The sequence below is a fragment of the Lampetra fluviatilis genome, chromosome 12 (genome assembly GCF_964198595.1).
Source record: "Lampetra fluviatilis chromosome 12, kcLamFluv1.1, whole genome shotgun sequence".
NCBI classification, from domain to species: Eukaryota; Metazoa; Chordata; class Hyperoartia; order Petromyzontiformes; family Petromyzontidae; genus Lampetra; species Lampetra fluviatilis.
In genome coordinates this window covers 6329320-6346448 of record NC_136286.1, presented here as the reverse complement: position 1 = coordinate 6346448, position 17129 = coordinate 6329320, and positions in this window count along the sequence as shown.

Sequence of the window (17129 nt, the reverse complement as noted above, 5' to 3'; positions counted from 1 at the left end):
TCCGTTCCCGATGGCAACGAAGCAGCAGTGCGATGCCAGTCCCGCCGCTCCGCGTGCAGCGCCATCTCTCTCTCTCTGTCACCGGGGCTGCCATCCCCGGGGCTGTCCGAAGGATAGTCGTCACACCGTCCCCGTCGTACGAAGACGTCCAGATGAGTTTTATATTTGTTTTTCGTGTGCCCATTTTACTTCCCTAGGATAACACCTAGCAATATTTATTTTTCCACCTTCTGACGCCAAATGTAGTGGGTTCGAATTAGGTGCACACACACGCAGCTTGGAGGCAACACTATTTATTAAACGGTAAGTAATATAACACTGTACATGAGGTGGTGACCACCTTCCTCAACTCACTAACACTCTGGAACGCGACACAGACTGGACCAGGCAGGCAACGGCCTGCCTGGTCCAGGACGACGACTCGGGACTTGACGACCGATGATGTCTTCACTTCAGAGTACAGTACAACAGCCTCGCTCTGCGTTCACACCACACTTATATCTGGTTTGGCCTGGCTGGCTCCGCCCCGGCGTGGCTGGCTCTCTTCAGGCCACGCCTCCCTTCTCAGGACACGCCTCACTTCTCCCACCTCTGGGAAGGTCCGGATCCCTCCACCACGTGACCCCCCAGGCACCCCCTTGGGGCCCCCAGCCTTCGTACAGGCCGACACAGTAGTGACCATTCTATGTCACTACACAGGTATAATTTACTTATAATGTTGAGACAGTATTTTAACAAGTGAGACGTTTTGGCTACAGCAAGATCATTATCAGTCTGAATGTCTCCCCCCACTGTCAGGATAGGTTTTAGTCGGCAACTTGCATTTTTACTTTTAAGTGGTGAATTGTATTCATGTCATTATTAATACTAATTTCCAGACGCCCTACGTGTATATTAAATAAAAGGGGAGGTTGAATCCTTCTTAGATCGCAGATGGATTTGAGTAAATGTGCCTGCTGAAACGTTGTCCTATTAAGTTATAGTGATAATGGGGTGGAACATATTCGAGTACATCCTGATTAAAGTCATGGCAATTACTGCACATTGGCGGGGTTGTTCTGTACATGCACAGACAACCTTTTTGCCAATCAACTGCTGGATGAGGGCTTCTCCCGCACCTGTGCTGGTGGTGAGGGTTATTTCCCCATACTTCACTCTGGTCAGTGCGGAATGGTGAAGGAATGTGGAGAGCATGTTACTGCACTGCTCTCTGCTGACCACTACTTGGTAAAGCTGCACAAACGCCTATGACGACATGGTGTGTACATATTATGGTGGCTTCAAATGCAAGCACTCTCCAGGCTTTCGATACCTAACAAGATTGGCCGCATTCCAGGGGATTGGGTCATAGACAGTTACAACAACATTCTGTTCTCCGATTATAATCATATACAGCCCTTTGTCAGTCCTCTGCTGGATGAAGACCTCCCCCACACCCAATCGATCGTGGGCATTGCTTGACCACACTGGATTGTCAACACGGATTTGGTGAACGAGGTTCATTTGCCACTGATTGTTAGCTGTGGCCTCGAATCGAACTCAGGTCGCCGAATTCTTAGAGTAGTGTGCTATAACAACCACTATGCCACCGATCCTACTATGAATGTTTGTAATGTCAATTGCTTATTCCGTAAAACAACAAAGATGTCTAAACATTCTCAACTGTTGCAAAAGTAATTGTCACTGGCGTTTGTGGAGTTTAGCCACAACAGAGGTTTGATTTAAATTGTAGCTAAATATATACTGGAAACAATAAAAAAAAATGTGTACGCATATATTATGTGATGTTTTCCAAAATGCGTGTGTCCTCGGAAGTATTCGCCAAATCATCATGAAAGTTATTGTTGAGATAACCCTCCAACCACCCCGTGGTCGCGTGGATTTTTCTCCGGGTCCTCCGGTTTTCCCCTTCAACATTGAGAAACTTGCGTTTAGAATGTTTGGCTGCAATAAATTTCCACACCAACAGCCACTTCGTTGTGCTTTCATTTGTGGCCAGGTCGCTTCTAAATAAGTTATATATATAAAAAAAAAAAAATTTTAAACACGCTTTTATTAACTGTACCAGTAATATAAAAACTCCACGACTCCAGGAAGTGGCCCGAAGCTTGGCATAACAAAAGGGACCGTGGCCAATTACAGCCAACTTCAGTTGACCGTGGACAATTAGACCCAGGCCGAAACATAACATATAAAAAAAATGTTTAAAAATACTTTTTTTATGATAGAATATAGTATTGTCATCAGTATGACATAAGTATACCAAGTTTGCAGTCGATAACACATTGGGAAGTGGGTTAAAATTTAGTTACAAGATTTGAGGACACGACAACGACAACAACAACAACAGGCAGAGTGAGTGAAATGAAAGTGTGTAAAAAGAGTGGCCTTTAATATGGAAAAATAACAATAGCTTTTTTTTATGAGACCTCGGTGCACGGATAGTGGCTCAGCCCGGGAGGGCACGCCTCGGTCGGCAGGGCCAGGTTTCCTTTCCGGGTACTTTTAGCGCTGGTTATTTATCTTTAAACATTCTTATTTATTTTGCTACCCTTTGATCAATTATGCCAGTTTTCCAGAGAGTAAATCCCTGTGTAGTGGCGTACTCACACGGACACTCTTAGCTTTTCTCCTGTGTCACTTTACTTACCTTGCATCTAGTGTGGATACTCCTCACTTACACTAACACACACACACCCTTGTTCCGAACTCTCCGACTTCCCCCTACTCATCTCCGCACACCTCGTGCGCGGTAACCACTCTGTCTCCCTGCTATACTCTGCGATCTCTCTCACACTATACTCCGCTAACCTCTCACTCTATACTCCGCTAACCTGTCCTGCTTCCCTCACACCTCCACCCTCATCCCTGCCCCCAGCAGGGGATCAGCCAACACTGCAGGGGAGGAGGAGGTGAGGAGGGCGAGGTCCCAGGCATCTTCTCCCCGATTCTTGTGTTCCTCATCCCTTGAGCAGCAACCAACCTACTCCCCGTGTTGCTCCGCACACTCCCTTATATAGTATGTCCCTCCTCATTTGGGGTCCTTACCCCCCATTACGCTGGCGCCTCCACGGCGCCTCCGGTACGCGCCCTCTCTCTTATCGCCTCCATCTCCCACCTCTCTGGCATCTACCCCGTGTTCCAATGCTCGCACCTGCTCGTCCCCAAATGCACCCGCTCAATCACTGCTTCTTCCCCTAATTGCTGCCGCCTCTCCGGCGCCTAATCCATGTCTCCCCGCTTACCTCTGCGCGACCTCAGTTGCACCCTCTCTTTGCTAACCCCGCACGTTACGCCACTACACCTGTAAGAAACACGTCATACAAAATGTCGGTTCATATTGGATCATCTTTACCAGAATTATGGTTCTCCCTCTCCACTCCCCCCGTTTATGAGCGGACAGACATAAAGGTTGGACGGGCAGAGCTAATACATAAAACTTTTCAACCTTAGTTGGAAAGCGTGAGAAATGTTAACCTGAATGTGCAGTGTTTAACTATGTCCCATAGAGGGAGGCAGTGGATGGATACAACACTGTAATGAGCTAAAATAAAATAAAAACTTTTGTGAAAATGTCAACATGGGTCGGTACTGTGCATGAGTACATGAATGTGCTTTGTGGGTTTATTAAACAACAAACATGCCATCAGGTATCTTTAAATATCTGCAAGTTGAGTTTGCTTAACGTATTTAAATTATAAACCAGTCCCTCCAGAAAAACGCGATTATGCGATCGCAAGATTCCACGCAAAATCAGCCAAAGTCCGCATATTTATGCGGGGGGCGCGTTTTTTCAAATACGCCGCACTTTCGCCGCATAAATTGCAGATTTCCGCGCGCAAAATATGCGGGCTTGCATGATTTCATAATCCCCGCATTTTCGTTGCAAAAAGTCACATATATCTTAGCAGAAAGTTGAAAAATGTTGCGTTTACTTCACACAAGCGCAGCCATTTCCCCTGTTGCCATGGGAACGTTATGAAGTGACGTCACTCATTACGCGACATCATTGAAAAGCTGCAAACCCCGCGATGCCAATGAAACCATGATGAAGAGTTTATGCAACTTTACAGTTGTAAGATTGCCCTTTTTGTTAGTAGTATGTAAATTTACATTACTGTAAGACTGTACTGTTACTGTATTGCTTACGTTACTGTGCACTGAAAACACTTATTTTAACAGAAGATGTCTGTTTTGTATAGCTACCTCTGTAAAACAGGAAGCAACCATTTTATGTTTTAATATTTTATTTATTCATTTTTACAGAAGTTGTAGCATATTCATTTTGTAAAGCTACAGAACGTGTTCGACTCAATGTTTTGTAAGTTTGAGCCATCTGTTTGTTAAGGTCTGAAATAAAACAAGATGAGAACTTAAATATTCCCAGCACTTTCTGTGATGTAGTATGCTTGCTTATCATAGGAAGTAATAAGAAATGACTCTTTACATTAAAGTAGTAGCCTACTTTTTGCAAGTTCCCGCAATTTTTGCAAGTTCCCGCAATTTTTGCAAGTTCCCGCAATTTAATCGCATAAAATTGCATAAATATCCCGCATATTCCATCGCATTTTTTAAGAAAACGTGCCGCATAATCAACGATTTTTGCCCGCAACAATCACCAAAAAACTCCGCGTTTTTCTGGAGGGACTGATAAACTGACACAATGGATGTATCCATAGTACCGCTTTCTGCTCAATGCAGTTACCATATTTCCACATGACAGCAGTCCATGACTGTGAACGGATAATTTACGTTTAACACGTAGGCATTCGTGACTAAGATTATCCATTGTTCTAAAAAGTGTCAGATGGTGAAAGTCTGAGGAGTGAGATTACGCCTCTACATAAGGAACGAAACAGACTTCTCCAAAAATCTGGCTGTCGCCTGATGAAACTAGTTGTAATTACTTGTGAAACGTCGTACTCAGATTGTAAATGTTGTGGCTTGGCTCTCCAACACACCGGTGTGCTGTACGAGTGACGAATTGCATGTTCTGTTTACGTGACAAGCCTTACTAGTTGGCTGTGTCGGGTGGTGGCGGGTTTTAACGACACATATTTACGCGATCTAACCCAGAAATCCTCTATAATGGAGATTAAACATGTTAAATAATCTCTGCATTTGAACGGAAACAATGATGCACAAATCCACAGAGCACTGAATGCCAAAACAAATAAATAGCCCAAGCGCTGAAACTGATCAAGCAATTAAAACTATTCAAATGCCGTACATTGCGGGAGTAACTGATAAATTAGCTATATTTTTGGAAAAACAAAACATCTGGGACTAAAGATGTATTACCGAAGCTATCAACAGAAGGTGTGTCCCGGATTAATTGCTCCTGTGGAATATGCTATGTTGGTTAAACTGGACGAATGATCAGCATGAGACTAAAATAACACCAAAAAAATATTGCATACTCCCAAATACAATTGTTGGCAGTGGAAGAACACGTGTGCCAACAATGATGTTCTATTGATTTTGATAATGTTGAAGTTCTGTGCAAAACTAGTTCCTACTGGCCAATACTAATTCGAGAGTTTATCTAAATTGAGAGGAATTGAAATTATTTTAACCGTTCTGATAGCTACAGGCTTAGTGCTGCTTGGAAGCTAATTATCAAGTAATACACTGTTTTAACTGCATACCTATACAGGTCACCATACTTCGATGATGATTAATTACGAGCAGACAACAGAAGGTACAGTGATACCTCGGTTCACGAACGCTTCTGTTCACGAACAACTCGGTTCACGAACAGAAAAGTTCATAAAAATATGCTCCGGTTCACGAACTCCGCTTCGGTTCACGAACAGGAGCCGCGGCCATTTTAATGCTATTTCCAGGCTGTCACATGGTCGTGACTTCCTGTAGGAAGATCGTGGAGAGAAGAGACACAGAAAGAAGTACTGTGAGTACTGTGAAGACACTTTCAGTGACTTTTAGCTTTTTGGTGTGCTTTTTAGCACATACAGTACTGTACTGTACTACTGTACTGTACAATACTGCACTTACTGTATTGTACAGTTCCCCCGTTTGAGTGCTTACTGAAGTCATCTCAAGCAAGGTTAGTGTTCTCTCTTTATACATTACTATACTGTACAGTACTAATGTGTATTGTAATTTGTTTCATATTTTTGTGCTTCAAAAACTAAAAAAAAGGTCAGAACGGATTAACCGGATTTACATTGAACCCTATGGGAAAATGTGCCTCGGTTCACGACCAATTCGGTTCACGACCAGGATCAGTTCACTAATTAAGTTCGTGAACCGAGGTATCACTATATTGCAATTTATTTCACACAAAACGGCAGGATGTGCAGGCATGGTGTATGTTGATTGCCCTATGAATAACCCAACCGGTAATGAATGTCCGTTGTATTTATATTGCACACATTAACTCCCCACCCCCTCCCCCCTCTCTGGCCTTCGCTCACAAGAAACGACATCACATTTATATCTCTATTTAAGACCGAAGCAGGATGATTTATCCACAACGCTAGCTGTCCGTCTGATGATGCTAGATGCTAGTTGTAATTACAAGCGAAACGTCGTACTCAAATTTCAATTCTTGCAGGTTGTATTCTGCAACACACGGGTGTGCTGAACTAGTGACGAATTAACAAGTTTGGTTTACGTGACAAATCTTACTAAATGACAGTCGGGTGGTGGCGGGTTTAACGACACATTTATATTTACGCGATCTAACCAAAAAAAATCTCTATTATAGATAATCAGCGTGTTTACTTTACTTGCTGTAATGATTTCTTGCATTCTAAAATCATAATTTTTCAAGAATGCAATTATATTTACAACAATAGGTGTTATTTGTAAATAAATAAATAACTACCATCTGTACTGCGCTGGGTAGTTGGAGCCCAGTGATTGTTGTGAAAATGTAAACCAGAAGTTTGATATACTGAAGTACAGTACTGCAACTCCTGAAATCCCTGTAAGTAAACGTTGATTTTCCAGGAAAATCAAATCCAATGAAGCGTAACTGCCTCTGGGCTTAGAATTTTCTTGGAAATATTTAAATGAGCTGGACTTAAGTGAAAGCAATTGTACACAAATCTAACTAAATGAAGACATGCTTTCCTCTTTACCAGCACACTGCATTAAAGGATCGTCCTTAACGTTATGTAACCTGCAGATTGAATTACTGCAGCATTGTATTTGGCGAGGAGAGCAGATACAATGATATCCACACGAGTTCAGGGTCTAATCCCTTCAACCTACAATGACTAACGTGGTGAAGTAGTATGGCCAAACGACACCCATGACAAACAAAGTGGCTTCACAAAGGGATGTAAATAGCTTTTTAATACTGTACTGTGTATATATTTAACTGATGGAGATTATATTTGATAATATTTTGATGTGACTGGGTGGCTCAATGGTCAGACTTCTGAACTAACACCACTAAAATATACTCCCCTGCTCCTGACACGGTTATCTGGCTTGGCCATATGAATGTGAAATGGTAGTTGTTGTTCTGCCTCGACACCAGCCATACGAAAGAAGAAGACTGCTGAAATGTGGGTTCGAATGAGAGCCTATAATGAGTTGATGGTCTCAGCCTGGTCACCAATTGCTGCACACACATCTAAACAAAAAGATGTTAAATTTAATTTGGCTATATTCAAATTCTCAGAAAAAAAAATACAGTATTGGTGTGGCACGTTGTGCCACGAACGTTACTTTCTGTAGCATAGTGGGTGGGAAAGTCGATCAGTGGTCACTTCAAGAGATCTCAGAAGTATTTCCTCTAACCTGGAGTCCTGAATTGATTCACTGTCCATGGTATGGCATTGGTAGCACAAATGGAAAAAAAAAAGAAAAAATAGGGATAAAATACAAAATAAAAATACTTCATAATCTTTGTTATTACCTTCTGGATTGGGAGCATTCATAGTTTTAATAGAAATGGTATATGTACAGCCCTTTGTCAACCCATTTCGAGATACGGGGCTCAACACGGTGTGCGGGTCATAGAGGTTTTTTGACGTCACGCTGGTCGGTGCGGGTTAGTCAAGGCAGGGAGCACAGACGTAGGAGTTTATGAATAAAGTACGGACAATAGAATGTGTTTTTCTGTAATGCCTTCATCTACCCTCCACATATCCTAAACAATAACAATGTATCGTGTAATGTGGTCACCCATCGAAGTGCTGATAAGCTTCTGAGATCTGATGCGACCAGGCTGATTCCAGGTACGTCATTTGGTAATGAGCAAATATATAAGAGTATATATTCCAGCAAATATCAATCCCAGTATATAGTGAAAATATAGATTCTTACTAAGTACTGTATACTTTTATGCCCTTTTCCCAATGCCCCAACTACAGATGTTAATGATACTCTACTTGTTTCACTGCTGTACATGCAAAAACTAGAAACTAAATGAATTAAGAAAATAAACTACAGCTCAGTGCTGTTTCGCATGGTAGAAACAAAATGTACATAAACCATTCTCGGGCAAAGACCTCGACATACCACATAACATGTTTTCCGTATAATCATTTCCAGATTGCCAGTGTAATGGAGGAAAGACCTATAAACACCAGCTGGATGGATACAGATCTTCATCCACTGAGAAATGTGTTTCGTATAAACCTCCAGCTGAACACAGCCATGTATCACACAACAGCAGCCTGCAGGAGAGCACACTTCAAATGTGTAGTGCTGTTTTCATTTGCCTGTTTTGAATACGGTATGAAAAATAATCTCCATCATGTTGTATTGTACGTGTCAATTTTTTGGCTTGTGGGTTGTGTGTTCATGGAATTCTTATATTTAGTCTGCTCATTCCAATTACAATAAAGAGCACCGCACTTTTGCAGTGTGCCGCAACACTTGTTTTTAAAAATATTGTTGAAAAGTAAACATTTTTGTGTTGACACCACTGAAGACATAACGAATGTATACACACCAATCCATTGCAATTACATTTTTACACTGGACTTCATGTGAAGACACTTTTATTTTAAGCACACTGGTACCTGGAATTGAATGTATTAAATTCATTGGCAAGTTAATCTGCTGTGAATGTATTTTTTATCAGTACACTGTTCTGAAAATTGTACTGCTTAATTTGTTGTTACAGGGCTGTACTGTATTATCTTTTGTTCGACAAGAGGGCACACTTTAGGTAACTTCTGGTTCGTTACAAGCACTGGAGACACTTGTTAGTAACCCCAACGTTGTCTTTGTATCCTTTTTGCTTCTCATGAACATACAGTACCAATTTTGATATTTATTTAGATATGTGCAGCCCCCTGCTGGATGAAAGCCTCCACCACACAATGTATGTGCTGTATGTTGAAGTTCATGTTGGTTACAGCGTTTTTTTTACCATACTCCACCATGCTGATGAGTGCACGTTGAAGAAGAGGGTAGGGTGAGGGGATAAGACCGGTTCAGATATCACTCGATACTGATGTTCGCCAAGGCTGGGAATCTAACTCAGAGGGCCGGGTTCATAGTACAGTACACAAAAATACTGCGCCACCACTGCCCCCGATATACTTGTTGTTACAAGTGGAACTATTTGTTTCTGTATGGCCATTTCTATATTGTTATGGTTAGGTATCTTCACTTGTGGGAGAGTATTGTGAGGTATTTGATGCTTTGAGAATTCACCCACTTTCTTCATCCAGACTTTCAGTCACCCCCCACCACCCCATACTCTCAAATGGACCCATGGTGTCAGCTTACATTCCAAATTCTGTTTAAAAATTTAACTCAGTTGAAGACCCACCACTTGATAGGGCTGGAGCTCCATTCACAGTGCATCCTTCCTCAAGTGTCGTTGAAAACAACCCTGAAAGCAACCACAACAACTATATAACGAAGTAAAAGGCTGTAATAATATCATACAGTTTACTGTATATGATAGTACCAATTATTTTAAATCGTTTTCAAATAAGTTCAGTACATTTCTAACATGTTTTTGAATTTAGGCTATAATGTTTTGGATTTGGCATTTGCAAAAGAATTTGTCACGAGGTCTTTTAATGTCCACATTACAACACAGCAGTTGTAAGTGTATTTTTTTTAAGAGATTCAAACGGGCTCACTGGCAAATGTGCTAACCACCAGACCTTCCACTTGCAAAAGCAACAGAATGGTGTTATTGTCACCAAGACTGACCCACTGCTTGTGACCAAAGGCATCGTGTGACACGTTACTCAGTTGCATTTTTTAAAAACGAATTCATAAACTTAAAAAATATTCTGAACTGTACAGTTGACAAACTTCGTTTATTTTTTTTTTGGCCCACCACCCCACCACAACTGAGATAATGCATCCATTCAAATATCTTGCAGTATACTTACTGCATTTCCCCGTGTTAAATAATTGGCCATCGAAGGAAATATAAAACTATTTCTGAGACACCTCCAAGCGACCTCTGATGCACACACTAGAGGATAACACCTTCCCACACAAGCTGCAACAGACAGTAATGTCCATTATGTTGCAGTCAATCCTATATATTCACTTATCCGAGCTGGATTGTAGCTATTTTAAGTGTAAACTGTTTGTGCAATCATAAGTGAGCAGGCTAGGACCATCAAGTTAATAAACTTGAGAACTCAGCTTTAATCAAACCCACTATTTCAGGGATGCCTAAACTAAACAAAAATACCAGCTCAGCGCTCTGACCTCTGAGCCAACTGGCTGCCTTCCGTTCGGTTTTTCCGCACTCCTCATTTTAGAGTGTTACATTTTAACCGAATATGGATATAATGGACCTTTACACAAGACCATCTAGTTTTGTCAGCTGTTTAAACCCAGCAATGAGGTCTCTCAAAATACTGTATGATTGCATTTGCAATGAGTACTTTATACAGTATCTGAGATTGTGAGAGAAAGATCAGTTTGGTATCACAACATATTGCAAGTTAAAACATTTTCTTGGCGTGTCCATAACACTGATAGTAGTTTCAAAGTCGCACGTATCCATCATAGTCTCACACTGGTTGTCAGTGAGGAATAGGTTACCTTCAACTTGTCCGACCACTACATTTATACTCTTTGGTTCTTTCGGTAAAGTCACGTATATATACATTACCGAAAGAACCAAAGAGTATGGATTCCTGCAGTCACGAAAGCTTCAAATCAACACTCAATTTATATGTACAATTTGATAAACTCTCGCTCCAGGGAAGTTCTGTATTTATATTTGAATAGCTTCCACTTGGGTCTTGTGACCATTGGTAACCTACATGCATTCGACAAATCTTTGTTTTCAAGATGCGGCCACTGCTATTCGAGTTTTGATCGTTCACAGACAACCAAAGATGAGTCCCAGCAAGCTGAAGGCAAATAAAACCAGTTTCCTGCACACCCAAGGACTTACTTACACAAACGAGTTTGCATGTCAGTGTTTACGAAGGGTAACGTATGTGGGAAGGCACACAAACTTGAATGCAACATTGTAGATGTCTCTACTTTGCCACTTCAGTAAACACCGCAAGTAGCCGCAGGCACTTGAAGCAGCAATTTAAAATGTTCTTGTTTTTTTTTCTTCTAAATACTCCATGTCTCTCCATAGCAACAGAGAGAAGCCAACCTTGTCCAGCTAATGTGAGATCCAACTCAAGTGGATGGCCTGTGGGAATGGCAAGTTTAATTAATGTACAATGTGGCATGTTACACTAATTCTAAAGTCGTATTCTTCGATACATAATATGCAACAATTCTGTGATTTTTAAGTTTGTGGAAAATGTAAGTGACTACATTTAAAACCCTGCAAATTCTGCTGAAACCTGCTCTTGGGTTCATAGTCAAGCATAAACGTAATGTTTTAGTGTACATAACATCTTGTAAAGAGATCAACTATATACAAATATTGTACTCGGTAAAAGTATAAAATACTAATTCTGCCGCATTTACAAAATAAATCCCACACTCATGTAACTTTTAATAATTAATACAATAAGTCACCAATGTGCATTCAATTTAATGTAGCACGTGCATGCACAATACTTTGTACTTCGAGCACAATATTTGATAACTGATTTACCAAATCATTACGAACATACATAACTTTTCAAAGCAATCTATAAACAGCACGACATGGTGAAGTATAGTCACCCCCCCTATCACTGACATGGCATGGGGAGGTCTTCATCCACTATTGTTTTGCCTAAGGGCTGTCATTTTTATTCACGCAAAGAGTGTAGTTATGTGTCGTTATACTTCCTACTGTTTTGTTTTGGATGCTGGATCAGCAATACATACATTAATGGAAAACAGGCTGAGGCAACTGTTACAATTATGACCCAGAAACCTACTTTCAAAATGCTGCCATTGAAGCAAAGAAGCCCTGGTTGCTGGAAAAAGCACTCTTGGGGGAAAACAGAAAAAAACCCACGGATGTTCTGTTTGGTCAGTTTATGGTATGGTTAGCTGAATACTGTACCACTGAAATGTAAGATAAAACAAAAACTGCTACGCATTATCTGAGAGATGAGCGATACAACGTACTGCATTGTTACTTGCGAATGGAATTCAAAGAGTGCGGTGCAAATTGACTTCCACTGCTTTTTTTTGCATTCCTCAAGGTTGATTGCAAACCCATGTTTATTTGACAGCACAGTAACGTCGTGTTTTGTACACAGTACTGTCACAGTATGCTCTGTAATGCCTCTGAACACAGCATCCAGGAGGTCTCCGAACTCGTCAGATCTCAGAAACGAACCAGGTTTGTGTGGATCGTGCTTGGCTAGGTGACGAGGAGGGCTGAAAACTGCTGGATTGACCGGGAGTCGACCGGAATTGGCATCGATCTACCGGTGACTATTGAAAGCGAGACGCGGATTGTAATAGGATATGTTAAATAAAAGAAATTAATATATAACAACAAAATATCCCGGAATAGCTTCAGATTTTGCAACCCGAGTGACCACATCCACAACATAGGTAACGGCAACGGGGATACGTGGTGGCCAGCAGATGCCAATGCAGCATAATTCAGTGTTGCATTGTGCGTCGACGTTCCCTATCATAATGCCCCCCCCCCCGCCTGTCTTCACATCACGCATTGATCAGTGTCATGAAGTTTTGTATGGTCCAACGACCACCACGGCGTCCAGCAGTGGATTGCCAAAAGGGCTGAACATTACATGTACGAACATGCTGTGTAATGCAATATCAGCAAGCACCCACAGTACATACATGTCTTATACAATAATTCGATATTTTTTAGTAGTAGCATTCAGTTTAACATCAGTTTATTACTTTGAATATTATGCTGTGGGAGATATAATTAACAATTTACTGGTAAAGTTATTTGAATTAACACAGCTCACAATAGTAGTGTAGTTCATCACTGACAATATTCAAAATACATGTACTCACTATCAGACCTGTTTGAACTTGCAATGTGCATGGATGGTAACTACAATATAGAAAGTACTGTATGTAGTTCGTAATTATCTTCCCAATATAGTTGAGTAATAGACACACATCACTTAAAATGTGCTGGAAAGGTGTACGTAAATGTATTTATATACAACTTTACCTACATCTCTATTTATAATTGGTGTTGAAATGTAACAGTAGTAAAATTTGACATTAATGCTCACATAAACATCTCTGAAATAGTATTTTAAATCGTGAGCTTTTACGATTCTGGTATAATTGACAGATGTGGAGATGTACCACGAATATTTGGTCTCCAAAATGCATGACTACAAGCCGCACATGTCCACTGCTTGCAGGATATACTTGACTCGTGTTTTATGAAAATATTTTGTGAAGGTTGACGGTGACGCAAGTTTGGATATGTCATGCAGTCAAGCCAGTATTCTTAATTGTATTGTGCAACCTGCGTTCGTCATGGACTGGTTTGTGCGTGGCTTTATTAAGTATGTTGAACTCCTTTCGCACCGTACGTAGCCAACCATGTTTATTGGAGGTGCAGAGGGAAGAACAAAGTTGAGAGATACCCTGACATGTATTTGAACGAATGGCACCTGTCTCTGTTGCTTTGACATCTTAACTTTCTAGAAGAAGGTCGCGTGGGCTCTCTGGAATTAAGGGGAAGGTGGCAATCGGCAATCTGCTCCCAGGAGTCTCGTTTGGAAATGTGGGACCACGTGCTGCACCACGGAACAAAATTAGTGATTATTTGCTTGATCACTGGAATGTACTCAAAACAAGACATTGTTGCTTATGATCACTCTTATGGAACATTGTGTACCTCATTGAGGATTAATGTAAAGGTGCAGCCCTGCAATATCTTGCTCATGCCACTGGGGGAGGACAGAACTCCACTGGAGAGGGAGGTATAGAAAACGCCCTCGAGATGGTATTTGGCTACATTCCAAGCTGGCCAGACGTCGTGGAAGACGTAGCAGTACCCCACACTTTATACCACTACATCTGCCGATCAACTGCGGCGAACCCATTTATACTGCTCAGCGGACAGAGAAGAGGGCTTTTAGAAACTTGCCCGATGTTTGAACTGCAACGCCGGAAAATCAAATCGATCCAGCCATCTCTAAATTGCCAAGTCCGGTGTGCTAATCATTACCCCACAGCAGCATCTCTCATGAGGGATGGATGCTTTGGGTACATCATAAACCTACATTTTTCTTACGATCTCTCCTTGCTTTATTTAAATGCCTGACAATCCAAGATCCACATTGAATAGTCCTCCCCACCTCCCCCCGCCGCCCGATATTTACCAACCAGCGTGGTGAAGTATGGTCAAATAACTGCACGGCTAAAGAGAAGACTTTCATCCATGGCTAATGATGATGTACAACACTGGAACCACGGTGACATCTCGCACTCTAACTCCATTCCGTTCATAGAGAGAAGTCCGCTCCTTGTCTTTTTGGTGGTCCCCCGCACCCCCATACTATTTTATCGCTACTACCATGGTTAGTAGTGATAAAGATAAAAGAGAACTGACAAAAATGTCCCATTTTGTACCATGGTTATTGTTTCCGTGAACTTCACGCTCTGATTCCTACACGGATGCTCAGACTGGCTGGTTTTTTTCGTCGTGTACGATGTTCAACCACCACACTTAAAGTCACAACAACACGCTCACTCACTCACCACACAGCAAGTCACTACAGTTGTGCTTCTTCCTTGTAATCCCCCTCACCTCCATCGTTTTTTTTAAAACAAAAGTCCTTGTGACCTTGTTCAATTCAATAAACGTGCTAATTCTTATCTACTTTGGTGCTATTTGTCGCTGGCCGCTTGGCGCTTAGGGCCGGTGTAAGAACACCACGACCGCTCAACTTGCACTGGTCAACGTGGTAAAGTATGTTCAAGTGACCCTCAATGTCCACACGACTTGGAGAGGCCCAGTGAATTCACCATAACGATGATGATGTCTATTTTTGACAACACTGAAACACAGCAAACACCCCCAGACTGTTGGGGCAAGTGCTGTTAGCGAGCACCTCTATGAAGGCAAACGAGGGGGTGGGTGGCTAGCATCGGCTTCGTCTACCCAGGGGTGCACACACCCCACCAGGTACTTATTTGAGGCTGAGTCGACCAAGGGGAAGCCCATGATCGGTTCAGATATTCGTCACTGGTGACGGTGGCCGTGAGCGTTAATCGAATTCGGGCCGTCGGGTTACTAGCGCAGCGGCGATGACCGCTCCGCCACCGCTCCTCACCCCTCCACTCACCACCCCTCCACTCACCACCCAACCCCTCCGCCCCCACTACCCCCCCTCCACTCACCACCCCACCCCTCCGCCCCCTCTACCCCCCCCTCCACTCACCACCCCACCCCTCCGCCCCCTCTACCCCCCCCTCCACTCACCACCCCACCCCCTCCACTCACCACCCCCCCTCCACTCACCACCCCACCCCTTCCCCCCCTCTACCCCCCCCTCCACTCACCACCCCACCCCTCCGCCCCCTCTACCCCCCCCCTCCACTCACCCCCCCCACTCACCACCCCACCCCTCTACCCCCCCCCACTCACCACCCCACCCCTCTACCCCCCCCCTCCACTCACCACCCCTCCGCCTCCTCTACCCCCAACTCACCACCCCCCCCCCTCTACCCCCCCTCCACTCACCACCCCACCCCTTCGCCCCCTCTACCCCCCCCCCTCCACTCACCACCCCACCCCTCCGCCCCCTCTACCCCCCCCTCCACTCACCACCCCACCCCTCTACCTCCCCCCTCCACCCCCCCCCCACTCACCACCCCACCCCTCCCCCTCCACTCACCACCCCCCCCACTCACCACCCCACCCCTCTACCCTCCCACTCACCACCCCACCCCTCTACCCCCCCCTCCACTCACCACCCCACCCCTCCGCCCCCTCTACCCCCCACTCACCACCCCACCCCCTCCACTCACCACCCCCCCCTCCGTCTACCCCCCCTCCACTCACCACCCCTTCGCCCCCTCTACCCCCCCCTCCACTCACCACCCACCCCCCCCTCTACCCTCCCGTCCACTCACCACCCCTCCGCCCCCTCTACCCCCCCCCTCCACTCACCACCCCCTCCACTCACCACCCCACCCCTCCCCCCCCTCTATCCTCAACTCACCACCCCACCCCCTCCACTCACCACCCCACTCCCCCCCCTCTACCCTCCCCTCCACTCACCACCCTACCCCTCCGCCCCCTCTACCCCCCCTCCACTCACCACCCCCCCACTCACCACCCCACCCCTCTACCCCCCCTCCACTCACCACCCCACCCCTCCGCCCCCTCTACCCCCCCCCTCCACTCACCACCCCACCCCTCTACCCCCCACTCACCACCCCACCCCCTCCGCCCTCTCTACCCCCCCACTCACCACCCCTCCCCTCCGCCCCCTCTACCCCCCACTCACCACCCCTCCCCTCCGCCCTCTCTACCCCCCCTCCACTCACCACCCCTCCGCCCCCTCCGCCCCCTCTACCCCCCACTCACCACCCCTCCCCTCCGCCCTCTCTACCCCCCCTCCACTCACCACCCCTCCGCCCCCTCCGCCCCCTCTACCCCCCACTCACCACCCCTCCCCTCCGCCCTCTCTACCCCCCCTCCACTCACCACCCCTCCGCCCCCTCCGCCCCCTCTACCCCCCACTCACCACCCCTCCCCTCCGCCCTCTCTACCCCCCCTCCACTCACCACCCCTCCGCCCCCTCCGC